The 11,079-nt window shown below is 34.4% G+C and overlaps 1 long non-coding RNA gene across 1 annotated transcript in view; it reads right to left on the reverse strand.

The window, feature by feature from the left end:
* Positions 1 to 681: 681 nt before the first annotated feature.
* LOC133189965 (uncharacterized) overlaps positions 682 to 11,079 on the reverse strand; it is a 15,673-nt gene continuing 5,275 nt past the window's right edge. Inside the window, exons 2-4 of the long non-coding RNA XR_009721542.1 lie at positions 2,119 to 2,246; positions 1,910 to 2,013; positions 682 to 1,231 (exon numbers count right to left, since the gene is read on the reverse strand). This is a non-coding gene — a long non-coding RNA (uncharacterized LOC133189965). The remainder of the gene's footprint in view (positions 1,232 to 1,909; positions 2,014 to 2,118; positions 2,247 to 11,079) is intronic.

The raw sequence follows: 11,079 nt of genomic DNA on the forward strand, positions 1-11,079 counted from the left end.
GTTTGGTTTTTTTTTCTTTTGAAACTGTTGCTACGAGCCTGCTCTAGATAACTCACGAAAACAAAGAGTCAAATAATAGTTTTTAACCTTTATTCATTTGATCTAAAACTGACAGGTTAACGAAATAATAATATAGTACATGTACCAAAACTGAAAAAAAAAAAATTTCTTGTCTTTTGCCACCACAGTATTTTTAAGGTCATATGCAATGTACATGCACTTTACAGTGAACCTTCCAACTGATAATTTTCAGAGAAAATATAATTGAAAATCATGATACCATTAGGTGTTCTTTGACAAAAAATCAGCATACATTACATGTATCAGGAGTTTTGAAAAAATATCACATGATGAAAACCCTTGCATTTTTTAAAAGAAAAATCCCCCCCCCCCCAAAAAAAAATGTTTTATGTGGTATTTTCTTCAAAATTTGATTCAGATAAGGTGTGCAAGCATTACCAGGTATCATAAAATTGCACAAAGATCTTTCAATTACTGGATTTCTTAAATTATAGAGAGAATAAGAAAATATAGTTCAAACTATACTGCGCATATCCTTAAGCCATATCATGTTAAAGACATGAAAGTCAAACACAAACTTCAGCAAACAGGAAGTCTGTGAGCCAATGCTCACTAGTAATACCCCTGCTCTGATGTGAATATACACTCTCATGAATCCCACAATATGGCATGCCTAGTCAAAGAGAGCGTCAAAATTTCAAGCATCTTTGATGAGTAGTTGCTGAGAAAACTGCGACAAAAAATTGTTACAGACAGACACACAAGGGTAAATGAGTATACCCCCCTACTTCAGAGTGGGGGTATAATTATAACAACTGTCGCTTACTACTGCAAATGATCAATAAAAGATCTCTCATTACAAATTTTACCTGTTATTAATCTACAAAAATTTTCTTGATTAATATCTTTTAAAAAATAATTTTTATATGATTTCACATCTACATCCCTACTGATAAAAAAGCTTCCAGACATTGAAAGTTGCTATTCAAATTCATAATAAAGTTGTTGAATAAAATCCACATATTCCTGGTACTTGACAACAGATAGCTTGAAATGGACAAAGTCTTTTTCACATCCTCTGTTTCTCAAATGCTTTTCCAAATTAAATAAATAACTTTTACTTTATAATATTTACAGAGTACTGTGACTGAATGTCTTGAATTTAAACACTCTTTTTGAAGTGTATCTCTCAAAGGTTGGCAGCCTTGATCTGTAAAAAAAAAAAAAAAAAGAAAAGAAAAATCTCTATTAATCTCTAAAACTTAGAACAATCATAATTGAAAAATTTACTTTGCTATATAATAATTACAAAATAACTTACGCACATGTATAAAAAACAAATCTCCCTAAATGACACATTTCTTAACCAACATAAAATCTTAAATGAATGGAATCTTTGATAATGATGTTCAACACACTCAGTTGTCAAAGCTGAATTAAGCATCTTAGTTAAAAAAAAAATCAAGGCTTAAATAGTACATGCAGGATCATATGATCCTGTCCACAAGTTTCGGTGAACTAAAGTAGATGTTAACATTCAGTTGAAGTTACCCCAACATATGTACGTATTTTTTTAAATCAAGAACACAGTCAATGTCAGCTATTTAACATAGAGAAATAAAATTGTTTATCTAGATGCACCCCCTTTCTTCTCTTATGTAGATTTTCCTTATATACATGTATATGCATACAAGTTATTAATCCTAAATCACTTTTTGACCCGAGAACAGCTGCAAGATAATTTTCAATAGGTTGCTTCCCCTTATGTGCATGTGCTCCTTTTCATGAAGTTTTCTTCAGTTAAATTTCTCAAGATTTTTCAGATTAATTTTTTGGTTAACAAATAGTACTGTGTCATACAAAACTCACAACTCCTCTCATATTTTACCTTATCTTCCTTTTGTTAACAAAATCCACTTTTCCAACATCTCTCTCTGCAGTGAGTCTATCATTAAGTCATTAACTTGTCTTGTCTCCAATACAAAAGTTTTCCTACACAACAGGTATATAAAAAAATAACAACCTTCATACATGTAAGTTGATATGAAAATATTAAATGTACATACATTGTAATTTATTGAAAAAAATAATTCTAACCTGGACAACTTTTAGCTTGGTTGGCATTGTTATCATCTCTGTTGGCATAATGTAATCTGAACTTTCTAATTTACCCTTCTATCAGGTGGCTATAGTTGCTCGACACATACCAATTTTTTATCCATTTCCTGAAAAAAATGAAATTTTAATTTACTATGTGTATTAAAATGTTATTCCTTTTAAAAAGAAACTTACACTAGTGATTCAGGGGACCTAGGTTCAAATCCTGGTTTGGTCCATCCCATATTTATTTGGTGCCATTGATCACCCCTCGACTTGCAGGTAAAAGGCTTGCCAGGGGTAAAAAGAACTTGAGTTGTGTCTTCAAGGGCAAATACAATTTAAGGAGGGAGGAATTTGGCGATCAGACAGGCTTGATCCCCATCGCCAGATCACTCAGTTAATAAACATGCTAAAGCACCTGATTAGTGATACAGAGGGCTGGGTTCAAATCCTGTTCTTGCTTATGCAGCATTTTCCTGTTACACACCTAATGTCAATGGCAGAGAAATTCAAGAACTTTCCTGTCATCAATAGACAAATATTTTGGTGACTAATTGTCTGAGTTCAGCTATATGGTACATGTTAAATTAAACTTTTTACCTCAAAGGCTAAGAACATACAAATTACAGTTTTCTTAGAGACAGTATACTAGGCAATCTGGATACATTTCCTTTGTCTGACATGGAAAAAAACTCCCATATTCATGACAGTTTTTCTTAATTTTTCACTGAAAATAACAGCTTAAAATATGATTTTTTTTAATCTTGTTTACCTAAAAGTTATGCCCCAATACACCTTATTTGACCAAGTTATAGTCATTAAAGGAATCTATTTCTCAAATTAAAGAAATTGTAGGCTCCTTTCATTTACTAATTCTTGACCTTAAGAAAAAACTGCAACAAATATGTTTCAAAAATTGATAGAAAAAGCGATGTCGGCCATCCGTATGGAACAGCGTCCAATCATAAAATTATGTATTATCTAAAATATGGTTGAAACGATGTCAGAGACAAACTAATTATTCATTGACAAACATCTAAAAATTATTAGAATATATTTAGGTCATTGATTTGAAATTGGTATATATGATTTTTCAAAGGAGAGTACAATTTGAAAGACAGTACAAAAAGTGGAAAACTACTGTTACTATTATTTGATGAAAATAAAATTATGACATGATTATATAATAGCCTCCGGCTCGTGCACCATGTGTCAAACCCTGACTACTATTTAGGCATAGTGCATGCAAATTACAACACTATTGTTATTATTATGCTGACTGCTGTATAAAAACGACAACATCTTCTCCATTTCCAATGTTTCATCACCTCTTACATTCATGTTAGTACACCCCTATCATGACGTCACATTGTGCTACATGTACAACATTATCTTTTTTCTTTAATTTTGAATGATTCATGTACAGATACATGTAGTTTCAGAGAATTTTAGTTGAGTGAAGGGGAAAAAATTGCAAGAAACTATTTTAGTAAATTAATTTGTTTATTTTTTTTTGTTTAAGTGTAAAATATTTGAAACTAAGTTTATATATATTATAATACAGTGCTTTAGACAATGTTGTCTGTGGCGTAATCGGTAGCGAGTCAGACTGATGATGTCAGGGTCGCGAGTTCGATCCATGGTGTGGGAGCTGTTGGATTTTTTTCAGAAAAAGAAGCCACGCACTAGCTATTTCGGCATAGTATGCTTACGACATATAATTCCTTAGAACACTATGCGAAAATAGTTGGGTATTGATTATATAGAGACAAACTGACAGGAAGCATAATAATGTGTAACAAATAAAACGCAACATCGGATTGGGCTCTGCAGCTATATACAGGAAGTGTGCATACTGATGATACTCTTAAATTATCGTTTATTGAATTTTAAAAATTTACTCCATTATGGTCTATATGTAAATATCACACACACACTAGCAGTGCATGTGGCTAAATCAAGAAAAAATTGTATGTGCACCACAAATACTTGATAATCATAGGTAATAAGAGATAACAGAGCTCACCTCAACGATTGTTGTCATTAAGTCAGGCAAAGTCCCACACTAAACTAATAATCTAGTAGTCTGCATCCCTACATGTAACATTTATGCAATTTTAGTCTAATAGGGCTTGCAGTTACTTGGGAATGGACTTACCTAAAAAATTTAAACTAGTCACTCATCCAGAAAATGTAAGTCAAATCCACCATCTGAAGCAAGTTTGAGAGTGTTTATCCCATGATGCATCATCATGCAAGTTTGGTCCAGATTGCCCTTATAATTTCTTGGTAATGGACCTGTTAAAAATCTTTAAACCTGGTCACTTATCTGGAAAATGTAGGTCAGATCCAACATCTGAAGCAAGTCCAGTAATGTGCATCCTTAGATGTATCATCCATGCAAGTTTGGTTAACACCAGGCTTATAGTTACTATGAAATGAAATCTGCTCCAAAAACTTTATCCTGGTCACTCATCCGGAAAGAAAATGTAGGTCATATTCAGCATCTGAAGGAAGTTAAGTATGGTGTGCATCCTAAGATGTATCATTTGTACAAGTTTGTTCAACCTAGGGCTTATAGTTACTTGGAAATGAAACCTGCTTAAAAAACTTTAATCTGGTCACTCATCTGGAAAATGTAGGTCAGATCCAGCAATTGAAGCAAGTCTGGTAGTGCGCATCCTTATATGTATTATCCATGCAAGTCTGGTCAATATAGGGTTTATAGTTACTTGGAAATGCTCCTTTTAGCTGAATTTGCAGCATCTGAAATCTTGACTGGTATAATGAAACATACTAGAAGCATCCTTCATGCATCTCTGATTAATATAGGGCATAGAAGTACAGCTGACCTTCTGTTTTTTGAACATGGATATATCTCAAATACCATGGATATGTTGAAGTTATATTTTGAAGTCCCATCTGCTTATTCCTTAAGTATTTTACCCTGAATATCTTAAATCCTTGGTTATCTCAAAGTATTTTCTTTGTCCCTTTGAGTTCGAGATAACGAGGTTTGACTGTACTTGAAAAGAAATCTGCTCCAAAAACTTTAACCTGGGATGCGGACGCCTGCACTGACGGTATTACATGAGCTCCCCAACTTCGTTGAGGTGAGCTAAAAATTCAAAATCCATATTCTTGACGTTATCATGAAACTAACTTAATGTCATACTGGGCTGTGCAGCTTGTATATACAATCTATTCACACCTATAATTTTTGTGAAATAGTGTATATTGTTTAATTTTTATATATTTACTAAATCATGGTCTATATTAAAATTATGTTGTAAACATTTGGCAGAGTGGTCAATATCAAGAAAATTATGGCATTTGTCTAAGAACTTTCTGGACAACCCTCATACAAGTACTTGTTTAACTCAAAAATCTTTATTAAGGTCATGAAATACCCAATTTTCATCTAGAATGTCACAATGATCTGCAAAACTCAAAAGGAAAAAAATTGGTGGTACAATTTGGTGAATGAAAATGTATCAAACAAAAATCTAGCATAAAACCCATTATTAAGGTGACCAGAGATATATATATGATCCTTGAAATTTAAAATCTTTATTAAGGTGACCAGGTATTCAGGGTTGTCCATAAGAACTGAAATAGAAAGAGGACAGTTTAAAAGTGGAAGGCTGTCTTGGATTCCTCTGCTAGTGAGGGTTGAGGGGGCAATGCAAGAATAACTGGGGGATTATGTCATTACGGGCGGCGAATTTACCTGGCCCCTGAATCTTGAGAACAACCTTGGGTATTCTGCATTTAAGCAACATGATTCCTCACTATTCCTTAACACTGAAGAATAAAACATCCTTAAAAATCAAAAATCTAGCTTACATGCATTAACCCATCATTAAGGGGACCAGAGATATATGCATGATTCTTGAACTTTAAAATCTTTATTAAGGTGACCAGGTATTCAGGTTTGTCCATAAGAAATGAAATAGAAAGGGGACATTTCAAAAGTGGAAGGGTGTCTTGGATTCCTCCTCTAGTGGGGTTTGAGGAAGCAATGCCAGAATGACAGGGGGATTAAGTAATTACAGATGGGGAATTTCCCTGGCCCCCACATCTTGAGCACAACCTTGGATATTCTATATTTAAGCATGTAAAACATTAATCAATTACATTTAAGTGCGCATTCCTCACTTTTTCTTAAAACTGATGAATAAATTAATCCTATAAATCAAAAATCTAGCTTACATGCATGAAACTATCATTAAAGCTGACATGAATTCTTAAAAGCGCAACATTTGCATCAATGTATGACTTGTTTCATACCAACTAGCTGTATTCTGCCATATTTCTTTCAGATACCTTGTCTTATTGTAACAATATATACCCCAATGCCCTCGTTACACTTGAGTGAGTTTTTGGTTTGGCTATCGACGTGTGCACATCTCCGACAGTAAAGTATCTGGGAACACATGAATTGATGAAAACATTTCAAAACCACAGCAGATATAAAAACAGTCATAAAGATATTTATAAGTATCGTTTTGAATAATATAAATGCAAGTTTGGAAGAAAAAAACATAGTTGTGCATGTTTTTTAAAAGCATGCCAATATACAGATATATAGCATAATTAACTTGGAATAATTCACAGTAAAAATTGTACAAACAATTTGCAATTATCTATTGTAAGAATGGAACAAACAACCAGCATATTTGATATGCATGTCCATATGCAAATATAATGGTGCATACCAAGAGAACGCGTCGAACGCTGTAAACTTATTCATACCTGGAAAATAGACCACTGTACCTGTTCGAAGATGTGCACATGCCGAGTGATTTACACCTTGTATTTCATTGAAATATGCATCGCAGAAAAGTAATGAACTCTATAAATACTCAACAGTAAAGATGTTGTCATGTCATCATACAGCCTAGCACTCAAATACACTTAGTCCGTGCTGATCAGATTTTGGTCAGCTACGGAAAATATCAAAAGTGAGAAGGGGAATTAGTATTTCCGGATAAAAAATAAGAAATCATTAAAAAAAGTCTGATTGCTGTTCATGAAGTGAAACTGAAAATTGTCTAGATCTAATAAACATACAAACATTCTTTGTGTGTTATATATTGCATTACAGGCTTCATATATAATTTTTTAATTATGAAACAAGTCCTACATTGATGCAAATGTTGCGCTTTTAATAATTCATGACAGCTTTAATGATAGCTTCATGCATGTAAGCCAGATTTTCGTAATTATCTAAAAACTAAACTGAGTAGTTTGGTGTGAGAAAATTATTTAGAATACAACATCAAAGCATCTAACCAAAACACAAATTAACAAATATACACACACGTGGGGAGTGGGGGGGGGGAGGGGGGGGAGATACTCCCTTTTTTGAGAGCGTCTTTCAGACACGTAGCATTGTTTTTGAAAGGGGACAGCCGGAAGAAATAATTGACACTTTACTGAAAAATCTTTGACAAGCTAAAAAAATGCTCTGGAAAAATGGGAGGGGGCATCCCCAATCCCTGCGTTCTACAGGCCTGTCTTTAATGGTTAGTTTTGTAAGGATTTTTTTTTTAAAGAATGGCTGGTTCTCCCCACTCTCATCCAACGATACTGTATTGAGTACTCAAATATTTTTCTTCTGAAAATGATAGTATGAATGGAATCTGTCCTCCCCCTGACTACGGATTTTTTTCAATCCTTTTTTTCCTTTTTCATTTTTCCCCAAGTATTTCGGCATTTTTCTGAACCCCTCCAAATTTTTAAGTGCCGAAAGTTTTGTTTTTGTTTTTGTTTTTTTGGCTTATCAATCATTTTACTGCCCCCTGCTCCCCATCGCATATACACATTTTGAGAAACAGTGCTACGTGCCTGTTTTATATGTATGTATAGGAAGCCCATCCAGTTTGAAAATTTTCCCTAGGTAGCATAAAATTTGATACCTATACAATTTCTTGTATTTTAAGAGAATCTGTAAGGATTACTTGAAACCCTACCCGCAAGATTGTGGATAAATACTTTTTTGCATTTTCATACAAGTATACACACACACATTCTCTCTCTCTCTCTCCCTCTCGTGTAAGCATACATGAGTGGTTTCAAGAATCTCCTCACTTTACATTTGGGTACACGGTTAGAACTATTTCAATTACCAATGTTACTTTCATATATACTAGGGATGTCAATTTTATTCGAACAGCTTAGTCGAATAGTTGGAGGCTTTAGTCGAATGATAGTCGAATATTCGTTGAAATTTAAATTAATTTTTCATGTCATTTTCACTATTTGTCTTTTACAGACTAGTTGTACAATATTTAACCTACGCTATCACCATTATACAACGAATTTCTGATTTGTAAACATTTACGTAGTACAATAAATACTATACATCTACATTTATCCAATGCATTTGATTTCAAAATTAATATAATATTTACTGCACATTTTATCTAAATGCAGGATATCAAATGCTTGCATTTGTCCTTTCTTGTCATAACGAGACTACATGTACCCGTTAATTGAAGCCATTTCTGCGTGTTGTGTCAGTGACCTTTGACTGGTAAACAATTAAAGCGTGCCTCTTATAAAAACAGAGAGAACTTTTAATTATGAGATTTTGTGCAAATTATCAATACAATCTTAACAAGAGGCCCAGGGGCCAGATTGCTCACCTGAGCATTATGGCTAGGAAAAAGCAGAAATCAGTTCAGTCTTGAAAGGTTGAAAAGTTTAAATATAAAAGTGGTTTGGGGGGGGGGGGGGGGATGAATTGAACAAATTTGAATGTACATTATCTGAGGATGCTTCCAATTAAATATGACCAATCATGGCTTTGCTGTTCTTGAGTAGAAGATTTTTACAGATTTTTCCTATGTATTCCTATGTAAAACTTTGATAACCCATTGTGGCCCCACCCTACCCCCAGGGGTCATGATTTGAACAAACTTGAACCAATATCACCTGAGGATGCTTCCAAATAAATATGACCAATCAAAAGTTTGCTGTTCTCGAGAAGAAGATTTTTGAATATTTTTCCTATATACTCCTATGTAAAACTTTGATCGTCCATTGTGGCCCAACCCTATCCCCGGGGGTCATGATTTGAACACTACCTGAGGATGCTCCATTGTAAATATGACCAATCATAGCTTTGCTGTTCTTGAGAAGAAGATTTTTGAAGATTTTTCCTATATATTCCTACGTAAAACTTTGATCGTCCATTGTGGCCCCACCCTACCCCCAGGGGTCATGATTTGAACAAACTTGAATCTACACCACCTGATTATGCTTCCAAATAAATATGACCAATCAAAAGTTGGCTGTTCTCGAGAAGAAGATTTTTGAATATTTTTCCTATATACTCCTATTTAAAACTTTGATTATCCATTGTGGCCCCACCCCACCCCCGGGAGTCATGATTTGAACAAACTTGAATCTACATCACCTACAGATGCTTCCATATAAATATTACTAATCACTGCTTTGCTGTTCTTGAGAAGAAGATTTTTGAAGATTTTTCCTATATACTTTTATGTTAATTAAAACTTTAATCTTCCATTGTGCCCCCACCCTACCCCGGGGTCATGATTTGAACAAACTTGAACCAATATCACCTTAGGATGCTTCCATATAAATATGACCAATCATAGCTTTGCTGTTCTTGAGAAGAAGATTTTTGAAGATTTTTCCTATATACACCTAATAGATGTTAAACTTTGATCGTCCATTGTGACCCCACCCTACCCCTGGGGTTCATGATTTGAACAAACTTGAATCCACACCCCCTGAGGATGCTTCCATATAAATATTACTAATCACTGCTTTGCTGTTCTTGAGAAGAAGATTTTTGAAGATTTTTCCTATATACTTTTATGTTAATTAAAACTTTAATCTTCCATTGTGGCCCCACCCTACCCCGGGGTCATGATTTGAACAAACTTGAACCAATATCACCTGAGGATGCTTCCATATAAATATGACCAATCATAGCTTTGCTGTTCTTGAGAAGAAGATTTTTGAAGATTTTTCCTATATACACCTAATAGATGTTAAACTTTGATCGTCCATTGTGACCCCACCCTACCCCTGGGGGTCATGATTTGAACAAACTTGAATCTACAGCCCCTGAGGATGCTTCCATATAAATATGACCAATCACTGCTTTGCTGTTCTTGAGAAGAAGATTTTTGAAGATTTTTCCTATATATTCCTACGTAAAACTTTGATCGTCCATTGTGGCCCCACCCTAGCCCCGGGGTTCATGATTTGTACAAACTTGAATCTACACCCCCATTAGGATGCTTCCATATAAATATGACCAATTATAGCTTTGCTGTTCTTGAGAAGAAGATTTTTGAAGATTTTTCCTCTATATCCCTATGTTAAACTTTGATCGTCCATTGTGACCCCACCCTACCCCTGGGGTTCATGATTTGAACAAACTTGAATCCACACCCCCTGAGGATGCTTCCATATAAATATTACTAATCACTGCTTTGCTGTTCTTGAGAAGAAGATTTTTGAAGATTTTTCCTATATACTTTTATGTTAATTAAAACTTTAATCTTCCATTGTGGCCCCACCCTACCCCGGGGTCATGATTTGAACAAACTTGAACCAATATCACCTGAGGATGCTTCCATATAAATATGACCAATCATAGCTTTGCTGTTCTTGAGAAGAAGATTTTTGAAGATTTTTCCTATATACACCTAATAGATGTTAAACTTTGATCGTCCATTGTGACCCCACCCTACCCCTGGGGGTCATGATTTGAACAAACTTGAATCTACAGCCCCTGAGGATGCTTCCATATAAATATGACCAATCACTGCTTTGCTGTTCTTGAGAAGAAGATTTTTGAAGATTTTTCCTCTATATCCCTATGTTAAACTTTGATCGTCCATTGTGGCCCCACCCTACCCCCAGGGGTCATGATTTGAACAAATTTGAGTCTACACTACCTGACAATAATTATGT

This window comes from Saccostrea echinata, unplaced genomic scaffold (genome assembly GCF_033153115.1).
Source record: "Saccostrea echinata isolate AGI-Se365-2 ecotype Australia unplaced genomic scaffold, CSIRO_AGI_Sech_v1 ptg000001l, whole genome shotgun sequence".
Taxonomy (NCBI): Eukaryota; Metazoa; Mollusca; class Bivalvia; order Ostreida; family Ostreidae; genus Saccostrea; species Saccostrea echinata.